A 15,835-nucleotide genomic window follows, 5' to 3' on the forward strand; every position below is an offset into this window, starting at 1 on the left:
CTGTTCCTAGTGTATCGCGCATGCGCTAACGGCCGTGAACGCGCTTGGATTTCAGTCCGAGGAATGGGCTATCATTGGCTGCTGGTTTGAAAAAGAAGCTGAATACGTCACGGTGGGGGGAGTTAGGAAGCCATGTTAGGACACCAATTTTAAAGTTATCGTAGACGATTCAACAGTGAAGGCAGGAAGTAAGAGAAAGGGGGCACGTTGCAGCTTGATCTTTATTTATAGTTTTTCAACATAGATTAATGTTGTGGGCAGTGTTGAATGTCCCTTTAAAATGTATCCTGGTGTGGCTGAATGCTTTCTAGTCCTTGCAGTTTTGAAACACAAATGCAAGTTTGGCCAAGCCCTCCATCTAATGCCTCATGCGAAACATCTTTACCAATGAGGCAACACGGGGGTGGAGAGAAAGTTAATGTAATTTACCAAGACAACACATGTGTGTGAGGGGGTTAATAATATATTACTTAATTTCACCTGCGATGTTAACAGTAACATGGTGGACAAAATTGGGATCAAACCGGGAGTGTGCGAATGTATATCTCATAAGGGTGGCTAAAAGATGCTAGAAGTTCCTACATTTATGGGCTTGCTCCTAGATGGGTTTTTTTTTACCAAGCGCTAATAAAAGGTGTGAAGGTTATACTATATATAAAGAAAATACTGGTTTGCCCACCGCATGATAAAATTGTAAGAACAAACATTTTTTTTTATGGGCACAAATTTATTTTCTTCTGTCAGTAAAAAAAAGGATACGTAACACAATATTCAATCAGATAGTTCGTTTTGATTGTTACTTTGTATTGTTTCCATAGAATCCTGAGGCTGCGTGCTTGTGCGTACGTAGGAGCGTGCGTTCACGCTGATTGCCCGTCAAGAAGCACATAACATGATTTGCTACACTGTCCGCTCTATCAACTTTACGTTCGACTCTCTTACCATTTGCAATGATGATGCTATTTGATTGACATGCGGAAGTTGTCTCTGTTTAAACCTGTTTCACTATTGGTTCAGCTTAGTGTGAAGGGCGGGATTTCCGGCTGACAGTGGCCGGCTCTCTCCGGGGGTTCCGTCTCCTGTATCTACTTGCTGGGAACCAGGTGAGGTTTAGAAAAAAAAAAAAAAAAAGAGTAGAAAGATTGCGTCCTCCGGTGTTAACGGGAAGAGACAGGGACCTATCGATGTTAGTGTGATTATGGGAGGTTTTGTGAGGGTTATTGCATCAGGTCTCGTCTCTCGGCCATTAAACCGTGAGTGAGCATTGACCCAGTCCTAGTGTGGTTACGTGCCCAGGGCATGAGGGCACCATATCATCATCACGAGTGTGTGAGCTAACATTCACCCACTGAGCGTGTTTATTTGGATTTATACTTTCACTCTAAGCTGTGTAGATTCCGAGAAACTACTGACACTATAAAAACGGATGTAAAAAAATAAGTCGCATCTGTATAGTTTGTAGGAGGCATGACAGCACAGTATACAGTATGTGTGTGTGTATATATATATATATATATATACACACACAAATACAATAGTTGAGTAATCGCAGTCATCTTTAAAAGCAACCACAGATTTTGCAGATGCGTTGAAACTGTACCTTAAAAGTAGAGAGATTTTTGACTGCTCAGATGAAATACTTTTACAGATTATTGTATGTTTTAATATTACTATCTCATTTTATCTGTGGTAGTAGTGTGGTAGTATCTATATATTTTTCAATGTGTAAATAAAATATATATTTCTGGGTCTGCTGGTATATAGAGTGGGATATGGCATCTGTCATATCTTGAGGAGGTTTCCAATGGAAATGGTATTTAATAAGCAGGTGCAAATGCTCTATTGTATCCCCATTTGTTTATGGCAGGGAATGTTTAAATGGATACTGACAGCAGCAAAGGATATAATTGTAACACGACACCTACTTTTATAGCATTTAAATTTGTCTGTTAAAAGGGCAATAAAAGGCAATCTTTTGTATTTGCATTAATAGGTCTTTTTAAAATCTATTGTGTGTTTCTGTGCTTAAACAAAATGTTGTTCTTTTAACACTTTCAACCAGCAAAGCTAAACAATGGCTGTTCAGTGACAGTCCCTAGGAATGGATTATGCACCAATATACACTTCCTGTTTGTTTAAAATGTCTTAAACGACAGTGGCTTTATCTTTTTCATGTAGAATGTTAACACAATTATAGTATTCTTTTGTAATTATTGCTAAACATGAGTTTGTGGTCCCTTCAAGAGAGAAACTTTTTTAAATGTAATGTGATTGCCTCAAAAAGTCATTAATATATTTAAAACAGAGTAATACCTGTTTGTGAGCTCAATATACTAACTGTAGTAGATCCGTTTTGGGTATTGATGTTTCATTAAGATGAACGTGTTAGAATATGTGCTAACATAATGTAAGAGCTCAAAGGCAAAGTAAAGTAAAACAAACTTTAAAGAATCAGAAAGATAATGCTGCTTTAAATAACTTTCTTGTTTACTTCTATTATATAATTTAAATACCTAGGTAGGCCCAAGAGAAGAAATGCACTTCTGTTTGGTGGCTGCACACATATGCTTCTTTTCATTGGCTCCCCAGATGTGTTAATCTAGGTCCCAGTAGTGCATTGCTGCTCTTTCAACAAAGGATACAATGATAATGAAGTAACCTTGCTAATAAAAGTAAATTGGAAAGTTGTTAAAATTGGATGCTCTGCCTGTATTAATAACGAAAAAAAATCGCTTTATGTTCTTCTGGGTAAAAAGTGGGTAATAAATAAATGGATATGAAAAAACATTTTTTTTTCTTTTGTGATTCAGATAGAGCATACCATTGTAAACAACTTTCCAATTTACGTCTATAATTTTTGCTTTTTTTCTGTTGATATCCTTTTATGGAAGGAGTAGCAATGCATTACTGGGAACTAGCTGAAGACGTCAGTAAGCCAATGATATGAGGCATGTGTGTGCAGCTATCAGTCAGCAGCTAGCCCCCAGCTTCTGAGTCTACTTGGGTATGCTTTTCAACAAATGATACCAAAAGAACAAAGCAAATTTGATAATATAATTTAAAAAGTTCTTAAATTGTATGATCTGAATTATGAAATAAAAATTCTGTGTTAAATGTCCCTTTAAATTGAGCTTTATTTATGAGCTTATAAAAATGTCATTTTTTTTTTTAAGGGGCATATTAGTGCAATAATTGATGATCTCACCAAAAGTTTCCTTAAAGGGACACTAAACCCCAAATTTTTCTTTTGTAATTCAGAAAGAGCATGCAAATTTCTAATTTACTCCTATTATCAATTTTTCTTCGTTCTCTTGCTATCTTTATTTGAAAAAGAAGGCATCTAAGCTTTTTTTCGGTTCAGTACTCTGGACAGCACTTTTTTATTGGTGGATGAATTTATCCACCAATCAGCAAGGACAACCCAGGTTGTTCACCAAAAATGGGCCTGCATCTAAACTTACATTCTTGCATTTCAAATAAAGATACCAAGAGAATGAAGAAAATTTTATAATAGAAGTAAATTAGAAAGTTGCTTAAAATTTCATGCTCAATCTGAATCACGAAAGAAAATTTTTGGTTACAGTGTCCCTTTAAGAGCTGCAATTGCCACTCCTAAGCAGGGCACAGCAAGACTATTCAAGCGTAATATATTTATGTATCCACCAAATCATGTTGTATGAATGTCTTCTGCTACATGGCCTTACCTTTTGTGTTTAACCTCTTTATTGGGGTTAAACATATAGTTGCCATGGTGCATTCGTTTACTAATAAAAATCTTTAATTGAAGGGACAGTCTACTCCAATATTTGTATTGTTTAAAAGATGGATAACCCCTTTATTGCCCATTCCCCTCTTTTGCATGATCAATATAGTTATTTTAATATGCTTTTTAGCTCTGTGATCACCTTGTTTCTAAGCCTCTGCCAACTTCCCCCTTCAGTTCTTTTGACAGACTTGCATTTAAGCCAACCAGTGTTAACTGTTAAATAACTCCACGGCAGTGAGCACAATGTTATCTATATGGTACCACCTGAACTAGCGCAGTCTAGCTCTGAAACACTTTCAGAGTGCACTGAAATTAGAGGCTTCCTTTAAGGGCTTAGAAATTAGCATATGAGCCTACCTAGGTTTAGCTTTCAACAAAGAATGCCAAGAGAACTAAGCAAATGTGATGATAAAAGTAAATTGGTAAGTTGTTTAAAATTGCATGCCCTATCGGAATAATGAAAGTTTTGACTAGACAGTCTTGTTATTGTGTTTACTTTGAAATTGTATTAGTTGAACTTGACATTGAACACTTTATGCATTATAGTAACATGCATGGTTTAGAGAACCCACATACACACACCAGCCATTTTATTAGGTACACCTGTTCAATTGCTTGGTAAAACAAATTGCTAATCAGCCAATCACATGGCAGCGACTCGTATTTAGGCATCTAGACGTGGTGAAGACGACTTGCTGAAGTTCAGTTGTTGGTGCTAGACGGGCTGGTCTGAGTATTTAAAAAACTGCTGATCTACTGGGATATTCACGTACAACCATCTCTAGGGTTTACAGAGAATGGTCTGAAAAAGAGAAAATATCCAGTGAGTGGCAGTTTTGTGGCCAAAAATGCATTGTTGATTACGTCGGAGGATAGAGGAGAATGGTTTGAGATTATAAAAAGGCAACAGTAACTCAAATAACTACTCGTTACAACCAAGGAATGCAGAATACCATCTCTGAACGCACAACGCACTGAAAGTTGAAGCAAGATGGGCTACAGCAGCAGAAGACCACACCGGGTGCCACTCCTGACAGCTAAGAACAGGAAACTGAGGCTACAATTCACACAGGCTCATCCAACTTTGACAATAGAAGATACATAGCCTGGTCTGAGTCTCAATTTCAGCAACATTCAGATGATGGGATCAGAATTTGGCACAAACAAAAAAGCATGGATCCATCCTGCCTTGTATCGCTGTTTGTAGTCCACCCTCATAATAGCCGACAACAGCGCAACTCTCGGCAGAACCCTCTACCCATTTGATCCCTGTAATTGGGTTTTATATGCCACCTATGTTCATAGCGCTGCGGAACCTGTTGTTGCTCTACAAATACATTATGATGATGATAATATCGACAGTTCAGACTGGTGGTTGTGGTATAATGGTGTGGGGATATTTTCTTGGCACACTTTGGGCCCCTTAGTACCAATTGAGCATTGTTTAAATGCCACAGCCTACCGGAATATTGTTGCTGACCATGTCCATCCCTTTGACTACAGTGTACCCATCTTCTGATGGCTACTTCCAGCAGGATAATGCACCATGTCACAAAGCTCAAATTATCTCAAACTGGTTTCTTGAACATGACATAGTTCACTGTACTCCAATGGCCTCCACAGTCACCAGATCTCAATCCAACTGAGCACCTTAATTGATCACGTCTAATGAAGATGCTCTGTTACTTACTTTTTAATCTAGATGTGTTGCAAAAATGTGCTGTACAACTGGAGCACCGATTTGGAGATTAAACTGTTAGCTCACAAAGAATTAGTTTTAAAGTGGGGGGCTAGGTTTAAAAGTAAGTTACATTACATGTCCATCTAAAATATCACTTAGATTTTACTCTGATTTTAAAATGTAAAGTTTACCTTCACTTTATTTTTCCATTGAGATGCATCAAACAAGCTTGAGTAAAATATTAGTAATTGCTGTTTTTCTTCTTTTAGAATCTCAGATTTTTGTACCATCTTACAGCGCATTACATACTTTATTTGTATCAATAGAATAATTGATAGGAATTTTTCAAAAGAGAAGATTTAATTTTTTTTTAATAGTTTCCACAAATCCTTATAATTGTTTACTAGACTTGTGACCGACAAAAAATTGTTTGGATGAATCGTTCACCATGGGAAAAAAAAAATCTTTCTATCCAGTAATTGTTTGTTGGCTTAATCCGAATTAATTTAATAGAAAAAAAAGTTCACCCTCTCTTCCTATTGGGTACATTTTTTTTTCTCAGCAGATTAAACTTAAAGGGACATGAAACCAAAAAAAATTCTTCCATCATTCAGAGCATGCAATTTTAAAAAAACTTTCCAATTGACTTCTATTATCTAATTTAATTAGTTCTCTTTGTATATTTTGTTGAAAAAGCAGCAATGCACTACTGGGAGCTAGTTAACACATCGGGTGGGCCACTAACATGAGTCATTATGTGTAGCCACCAATCAGCAGCTCCTGAGCCTACCTAGATATCCTTTTCAACAAGGAATACCAAGGCAACTAAACAAATTAGATAATAGAAGTAATTGTAAAGTTTAAAATCGCATGCTCTATCTGAATCCTATCCTGTGTTACTGAAGCAAGTTAGCAGCAGCACTTTTAATGTTTTGTTTATTAGGATGGACCAAGAATAAAAGTGAAGCTCACATGATTATTGGCTGATACCAGTATCAATCATCTGACATGATTGTTGCTAAATCATTATTGAATAGTGAAAAGAATTTAAACGTTTTAAAAGCCTTTCCTGCTTGCATAAAAGCATTCCCCAACTTTTAACGTTTTTAACATGAATAAGTGAACACAAATGTTTTTGTTACTGTAACCCTTTGTTCATATTTCTAAAGGTAATGCTCATTAATCATTTTTAGACTAAGGCATTGAAAAACACATTTATTTGTGTTTTTACATTTATCCAGATGGTAATGTTGGTGTGCCTTTTTTATTTTGTTACCACTGGTACTCCTTTTAACATGACAGAAGAATTCTAGAGAATAAATATTAATTTCATTTTAATACTCTGTCTTAAAGGGACAGTCAACACCCGGCAGAACATAAAGGGACATTATACACTCAATTTTTCTTTGCATAAATGTTTTGTAGATGATCTGTTTATATAGCCCATAAAGTTTTTTTTTTTTTTTAAAATAAATGTATAGTTTTGCTTATTTTTAAATAACATTGTTCTGATTTTCAGACTCCTAACCAAGCCCCAAAGTTTTATTTGAATACCGCCAGCTACCTTCTCCAGCTTGCTCCTGTTTGTGTAAAGGGTCTTTTCATATGTAAAAGAAGGGGGAGGGGGGAGTGTCTTATTTGCCACTTGCAGTGGGCTTTCCAACTACCTTTTCAACAGAGCCAAACTGACAGCTTCTAAGTAAGTTTTTAAACAGTTTTATACTGGATTTTTATATCAGTATCTGTGCATCTTATTCTTTATAGTAGTGTCTATTACATGCAGTTATATGAAAATGAGTGTATACTGTCCCTTTAATACCATCATTTAGATACTCAGAATAAGATGCGCCTGCACCACCTCACCTGTTTAAATACCTCTAACGATTTGGAGTAATCGTCCACAGCACATCACTTTTTCAGCTGTAGACATGGCCGCCAAACTCCACCCAACATAACATAATAGGTTTCTTTTTAAAATAAACAGCCAATCAGAATAGATTCCTTGGTCGGATTCTTTACCCGCGGTCACGGCGATTCCCAGCAGCAGTTCAAATTTCTGCTTGCGAGCAGAGAGGAATTTCTAATGCGCATGCTCATTAGCAAGAACACAAACGAGCATTGAGTTCTATAGAGAAGGGTGATAAAGGAAGAGGGGGAGGAGTTTGGCGGCCATGTCTACAGCTGAAAAATGTATGTGCTGTGGACGATTACTTCATATCGTTAGAGGTATTTGACATGGGAGGTGGTGCAGGCGCATCTTATTCTGAGTATCTAAATGATGGTATTAAGTTCTGCCGGGTGTTGACTGTCCCTTTAACTCACTTATTTTTTGAAAATGAAAACAAAACCAGTCCCTTATGAGCACATTGATCATTGTTTCCTCTTATGGCAAAACTAACTTTTCTTGTTTTTATATACAAATTTTACAGGACGTGTTTAACTACCATTAATCATTGTTCCATTTGCTTATACTTCCTTTTACCTTTGCCACAACTGCATAAAATTATAGCAAATTTTTTAGAAGAAAAAAATTGGGTGAACAGATCTTATGCAGAATAAATCTCAAAGCAAGAAAAGGCTATTAGTCTGACAGGAGTAACCACTCTGTATGGGAACACTCATCACAAATATTAAAGGTAGGCAGTTTGGATTTATCAATAGTGTACTGTCTATTCTGGAGCAGATAGGTAGTAATACATTTAGCTTTCAACTTATTTCTATTTTAATGATTGCTACTATGAACCTTGTATTCTTGTTGGCATAAATAAGTGTGATTAGAATCATCTGTTATTCTTCATAACTAAAGCATAAACCACAATTAAGCATCTGTTGCATGGTGTGTTCTGTTCTAGTTATTGCCTATCAACAGGAGAAACATGTTGGTAGCATATTTCTCTACTCCTTTAAGACTGCTAAAATGGATGCTGCCTTATGATGCAATTGATATAAATACTCATCTGTTGGCACATTAATCATATGATTTTTGTTATGAGCAGTTGACAGCTTAGTATATTCTTAGTTGAACAGCGTTTTCGTTTTGATTACTGTTCCATCATGGCAATGTGTTGTCTGGCCATTGTAGTAAAATTTGCATTTTTTGTGAATATAATTGATTCTGGACTGAAATTCTTTTAAATTGAGATAATCAAGTGTAAGACATGACTAAAGGAAAACAATGTAGACACACCTTTTACATTTTTAAGGAATCTTTTAGGGCAAAAAATTGCATGCTCTAATTCGTTAGATCATGTAAGCTGTTTTACTATTGACACTTCAACTCTGTTTAAACCCTCTGTTAAAAACAGAGGTAAAGGTCTGCTTGGAAGCTGCAGTGAACTGCTGGTTCTGAGCAGGTAACAGTCGTTGACCCAGCGAGCAGTGGTAGCCAAAATATCCCGCAAATCACCGCCTATGTTCAGCCTAGCAGCTGCAGTGCTTGGGGCTCCGATTGGGAATTTAACAATGTGTTTATTTTTTTATAAAATATTTTACCAGGAAGGAAACATTGAGATTTCTCTCGTTTTCAAGTATGTCCTGGTTTTCAAGTATGTTTAGCTCCTTTGCATAGCAGAACTTCAATAGTACAAACATCTAATAGTAATTTTTGCACCAGAAAACTATTTTACCTCATTCTATCTAGTAACATGTGTTTTGTAACTGCCTAAAAACAGTGTTTATGCAGATGAGCATATTGACAATATCTGTAGGCTTTAGAATCTGAGAGGCATTGGAGTAATTATTATTCACTTTCTTAATGGGAATAAGCAGTTTTTCATATGTATGCATTATCAGCCGATAATTGGTACATAATGCAGATTGTCACATGCAGGCAAGTACCCCTCAGAGGAAGATGGGCTACTTTTTATTTATTTTACAGTTAATTTTACAGGGAAAAAATGTGCTTTTTTTTAAAAAAAAATTATATCCTGCAAGCTGCAGCTGTTTGTATTATAGTACTCAGGACATGCACAGCAAACGTGCATATGCCACTAAAATAGTAATAACTTTGCTTCTATTTAGACCATTATGCCCATTTAACAATATTTTTTTTAATGTTCCTTCATTACTGTACTTTTTTTTTTTAAACATAGGGTTTTCCTGATACATACATCTTTCATGTTGTGGTAAATATTTTCTCACATCTCTTAAAGGACATCTAGTGACCTACAATAAAAAATATTGGAGATAAAAATTAAGTTCATAATATCTTGGTTTTCAAAACTTTTTTTTACTTCCTGTTTTTTTTTATTTATTTTTTTTTTTTTTTAATGATCCCACTTCAGCTCACTGACTGCTGTTCATGGCACATGAATGTCTTAAAATTACATTCTATGGGGCCGATTAATCATTGTGCGGGCGGACATGATCCGCTGTAATACTGTCCCCTGCACATTAGCGGCCAATCGGTGTGGCAGACGAGTTAAGAAGCAGCGACTGCTTCTTAAAGGGATAGTAACCCCCCACATTTTCTTTTATGATTTAGATAGAACATAGTTTTAAACAACTTTCCAATTTAATTCAATTATCACATTTTCTTCATTCTCTTGTTATCCATTGCTGAAGGGACTGCATTGCACTACTGACAGGAAGCTGAACATATCTATTTAGCCAATCACAGGAGACAAATGGGTGCAGGCACCAATCAGCAGCAGCTCCCACTAGTGTATGGTATGTGCGTATTCATTTTTTAATGAGAGAACGAATAAGAGAACGAAGCACATTTGAAAATAGAAGTGAATTTAAAAGTGTCTTAAAATGACATGCTCTATCTAAATGATGCAAGTTTAATTTTGACTTAATTATCCCTTTAACTCTTGTTTCTGGTGAGCCTGAAGGTTTGCGTGGAAACTGCAGCATACGGTGCATGATAAATCTGCCCCTATTTGTTATCCTTTTAATAAGATGGCTTGGCTAATATATAGAAATCCAGATGATTCTTGCTGACTTTAGTAAAAGTTTTGATGCTGAATAATGGATGGGATTGATTTGGAGCACTGAAATGCATCCCAACTTCACTTCTCTGCTTTTACATCTTTGAATGATACCTTTTTAAACAAATTCATTTTATTTCCAAAATGCCCTATTGCTGGACTCAACAAACGCTGAAGGCAAGGGAGCTACTAGCTCCTAGAATTTTTCCCTGGCTCTTAACTTTTTGTGTTTTTCTGCATATATTTATAGACAAATACTGTCTGGCTCCTAAATATTTTTAATGGTTCCTAGATTTTAATTTGTCGACTCCTACTCTATTGTGTATTAAAGGAACATTATATGCAGTATAGAAAATGAAGCAAATTTGATTATAGAAGTATATTGGAAAGTTGTTTAAAATTGAATTCCCTGTCTGAATCATGAATCTTTCATTTTGACAGCTAGTCTGGTAGTAAATTTCTAGTGTTTGCAAAAACATTGCCCTACATCTTAAATTATATCTGGCTAATAATATTGCAGTTTCAACATCTCCAAACACAAACTTGCAGCCAGGATGTCATTGATTGAGATCTCATTCATGCTAAGAGCTTTGCTCATGACATCTGGTGTAAGAATGTGGTGACCAGTGATCTCCATGTAAGGTTAGGCTCGTCCCCTTGGATACCAGAGAGGTGTGCTCTGCAACAGATTGCAAGGCAATAGGCTGCAGCACTCTAACACCCAAAGAGTTTGCTTTACCCACCCCCAGCAGCAGTGTCACCTGCAGCATTCCAGTGTAGGCGATTATTACAAAGAGCACATTGCAGATGGGGCCATCCATGTTCCCATTGACAAAAATCCAACAGCACTTCCATCAGTCTGCACTGTCACTTGGTAGTTTGTGTATACTGACCTACATTTGTCACTTAGCCTAGTTCTGGAATCAGAATATAACATCATCAAGGAAATTAAGTTTGTCATGCCTGTCAACATTTTTTCCATGTCAGCTTTTTTTTTTTTTTCTTTATGTCCACTGTAACTGTAGTTTATTTTTAGCCAACAGGTGTGGTGCAGGGATTGGTCTTTATCTACTTGCTCTTTCCGTCACAAAGTTAAACAAAATGTGTATCTAGGTCAGGTATTAACTTATTTTTTCCAAATCTGTTAGCCAGCCCAAATATTTAGGAGCCAAAAATTCTGAATGAACAAATGGAAACTATAAAGGGACATGCTACCCATGGCCTAAATCACTTGAAAGTGATACAGCATATTTGTAAAAACAAAAGAATATATTCAACTGTTGTGACACGAACGTGTCCAACCTTAGGGGGCGCTATACCATCAGATTAGGTAATAAGAGAATATGTCAGTCTATCTAATATAGTACGGTGTATTTATGATGAGTATTATTGCAATATTTCCTATAAGGGTCTAATACATAGGACTATATCACATAGGGAACAACCAAACAATTGTAATACACATCAAGAACAACCAACCAATTATAGTCACCAGTCGTAGGATAAATATTTGTTATATCTTTATGAGTGCTTGGTGACACAAGTTCAGGTGATCAAGATTGTCCTGATGTATTCATCAATGGTTGTAATTCGTCTGAATTCAGTAATCAGGTCAATTCCAATGAATATGAGCAGCTCCTCTTGTGGATAATCGATAAAAAACAGGAAACGGTGAATATAATCGCAAAGAGAGAGGACGCCTCCTTGTGCAACACTGAGATGATGATGAAAAAGGCTGATCTTGAACTGAAATGATACTCGCAAGGGGAGCAGCACCAAATGTGCTAAATGGCGCAGGCTGGGGAATCACAGTGACCCAGCTACACTGATCCTACAATAGGATGTTGGGATACAGGAATTCCAGGTGGAGTGGTAGATAAGACGGGCTCAGGCTTCCATATAGTACAACATATATTTATTTAAAATGGTATTAAACACATTAAACATCGCCCTAAAAGGTATAAAAACAAATGTAAGATTGCAACGCGTTTCTCAGCTCAACTAGCTGTTTCCTCAGGCATCAGATGCCTGAGGAAACAGCTAGTTGAGCTGAGAAACGCGTTGCAATCTGTTTTGTGTTTATACCTTTTAGGGTGATGTTTAACACCCTATGTTTTTAATACCATTTTAAATAAATATATGTTGTACTATATGGAAGCCTGAGCCTGTCTTATCTACCACTCCACCTGGAATTCCTGGATCCCAACATCCTATTGCTGGGTCACTGTGATTCCCCACCCTGCGCCATTTAGCACATTTGGTGCTGCTTCCCTTGTGAGTATCATTTCAGTTCAAGCTCTGCCTTTTTCATCATCATCTCAGTGTTGCACAAGGAGGCGTCCTCTTTCTTTGTGATTATATTCACAGATTCCTATCTGTAAAACATCATTTGAAGTTCACTGCAAAAAAGGAAGATATTTTACCTTAAAAAATAAATAATATATTACTTACCAGTTAGTGTTCTATGAGCAATTATTTTTCAGCTACTTTTCTCACTGTTGTCACTGTTCTAACTTGTCACTGAAAACACAATAGCCAATCATCATTGGTGCTTAGTTAACACTTTTGTTTTACTGTGATATCTTGGGATTTCACAACAATATGGCAAGATTGAATTCCTTAAAATGCAGGCTATAAAGTGACTGAGCCTGCAGATACCAGACTCTGACTCCCTTGCATGTCCTAAGACAAGTATCCTGATTAGCAACGTAAAGCCCCTTTACAATTGGATGTGGATACTAAGAAAATGTAACCCCTTAAGTAGGGTGCATTGCTGGTCTTTCTATGGGGTTTGTGTTACAAATGGCTCACTATTTGGCAGACTGCGCTATTTCCGGTGACCAGAAGGGAGAGGGGGTATAATAGGGGTGCTGTTATAAATATGGAAAACTTTAACGACCAGCGATGTACATGGTACTTTACGGTTGTTAAAAGATTAAAGATAAATAAATGTAAAAAGGAAGATATTTTATTTATAAAATATTTTACCAGGAAGAATACATTTGAGATTTCTCTCGTTTTCAAGTATGTCCTGGGACCACAAAACATTGCATTGATACAATAGGGTACAATAAAATACAAAAACAATAATAATACACAATATATGCAAAAGTTTAACATAGAACAGGTAGGAAATATTTAATCAACCATGACAGGTGCATTCTGTTTTGAGATATGTAGAGAGGGATCTCTTAAAGGATATTAGGCTTGGGGAAGTTTTGAAAGTGTGCAGGAGGTTGTTCCATAATTGTGGTGCTTTGTAGGAAAAGGAGTATCGAGCTGCTTTTTTTTTTTTTTTTTTGTATTGAGGCAGACTAAATAATGTGCTGGTACTGGATCGGAGGTTATAGGAGGTGGGAATAGCCGGGGAGAGCATTCTGCTCAGGTAGGGTGGGAGCTTCCCAGAAAGGCTCTTAAACACAAGGCAGGAAAGATGGAGGGTGCGTCTGGATTCCAGCGACAGCCAGTTTAGTTCTTTTAGCATGTCACAATGGTGGGTCCTGTAGTTACATTGTAGCACAAAGTGGCAGAATGAGTTATACAATGTATGAAGTTTATTAAGGTGAGTTTGCGGTGCAGGTGCATATACTACGTCCCTGTAATTCATAATAGGCATCAGCATTTGCTGTACAATCGTTTCCTTTACTCTAGGGCTGATGCAGGATTTGTTTCTGTACAGGGCACCTAGTTTTGGATAAAGTTTAGATGCAAGTTTTTCTATGTGGAGGCCAAAAGATAGGTTGGGGTCTAACAACATACCCAAGTATTTGAAAGAGTGTACTGCGGTCAGCGTGCAATTGGATTTTGTTTTTATGCAGCATTACTGCTCCTTCAATAAAGGATAGGTAGAACTTGATAGACTTTTTTTTTTGGTCTTCTTTCAACCTCATCTGCTATGTTAAAATGATACCAACAAGATAAAAAAAGAAAATTTGATAATGGAAATACATTAGAAAGTTCTTTACAACTGCATGCTCTATCTCAACCTTGAAAGAAAAAAAAATTGTTTTATGTCCCTTTAATTTCACCCTGGAGTCAGCTGACACAAAAGTGTCTTCTGGGTGTTTGCTGACTTTTTAACCCCTTAACGACCGAGGACGTGCAGGGCACGTCCTCAAAAAAAAAAAAGGCAGTTAATGCCTGAGAACGTACCCTGCACGTCCTCGGTGTGGAAAGCAGCTGGAAGCGATCCTGCTCGCTTCCAGCTGCTTTCCGGTTATTGCAGTGATGCCTCGATATGGAGGCATCCTGCAATAACCTTTGGTAGCCATCCGGTGCAGAGAGAGCCACTCTGTGGCCCTCTCTGCACCGGAGATCGGTGGCTCCCTTCGTTGGTGGGTGGGAGCCGGACCGGGAGGTGGGTGGCGGCCATCGATGGCCCTGGTTATGTGCAGGGGGGGCGGGATCGTGGGCGGGGATGAGCGGGGGCGCGCACGGGGAGGGAGCGGGTGGGAACCGCTACACTACAGAAAATGTATTAATAAAAAATTATTATTATTATAAATGTCTAAATATTTAAAAAAAAAAAAAAAGATCAGCAAGGTGGTGGGGGTTTGTCTGTGTGGGGGGGGAAGCTACACTACAGAAAAAAGCCAAACAAAAATAAAAAAAGCACTTTTTTTTGCAAACTGGGTACTGGCAGACAGCTGCCAGTACCCAAGATGGCCCCCAATGAGGCAGAGGGGAGGGTTAGAGAGTGGTTTTGGGGGGGGATCAGGGAGGTTGGGGGCTAAGGGGGGGATCCTACACCCTAGCATATGTAAATATGCTAAAAAAAAAATTTATTTTTAAAAAAACCCTTTTATTTTAGTACTGGCAGACTTTCTGCCAGTACTTAAGATGGCGGGGACAATTGTGGGGTGGGGGAGGGAAGGGAGCTGTTTGGGAGGGATCAGGGGGTGGGATGTGTCAGGTGGGAGGCTGATCTCTACACTAAAGCTAAAATTAACCCTGCAAGCTCCCTACAAACTCCCTAATTAACCCCTTCACTGCTAGCCATAATACACGTGTGAGGCGCAGCAGGATTTAGCGGCCTTCTAATTACCAGAAAGCAACGCCAAAGTCATATATGTCTGCTATTTCTGAACAAAGGGGATCCCAGACAAGTATTTACAACCATTTGTGCCATAATTGCACAAGCTGTTTGTAAATTATTTCAGTGAGAAACCTAAAATTGTGAAAAATTTAACTTTTTTTTCAATTTGATCGCATTTGGCGGTGAAATGGTGGCATGAAATATACCAAAATGTGCCTAGATCAATACTTGGGGTTGTCTACTATACTACACTAAAGCTAAAATTAACCCTACAAGCTCCCTAAAAGCTCCCTAATTAACCCCTTAACTGCTGGGCATAATACACTTGTGGTGCGCAGTGGCATTTAGCGGCCTTCTAATTACCAAAAAGCAACGCCAAAGCCATATATGTCTGCTATTTCTGAACAAAGGGGATCCCAGAG

At 37.5% G+C, this 15,835-nt stretch overlaps 1 protein-coding gene across 1 annotated transcript in view; it reads left to right on the plus strand.

Annotated features, from left to right (window-relative positions):
• Positions 1 to 981: 981 nt before the first annotated feature.
• The window catches only part of CUL1 (cullin 1), a 275,965-nt gene continuing 261,111 nt past the window's right edge, over positions 982 to 15,835 (plus strand). Inside the window, exon 1 of the mRNA XM_053715813.1 lies at positions 982 to 1,103. The gene's annotated coding sequence lies outside the window, so the exon portion shown is untranslated. The remainder of the gene's footprint in view (positions 1,104 to 15,835) is intronic.

The sequence above is a fragment of the Bombina bombina genome, chromosome 5 (assembly GCF_027579735.1).
Source record: "Bombina bombina isolate aBomBom1 chromosome 5, aBomBom1.pri, whole genome shotgun sequence".
In the NCBI taxonomy this organism is placed as follows: domain Eukaryota; kingdom Metazoa; phylum Chordata; class Amphibia; order Anura; family Bombinatoridae; genus Bombina; species Bombina bombina.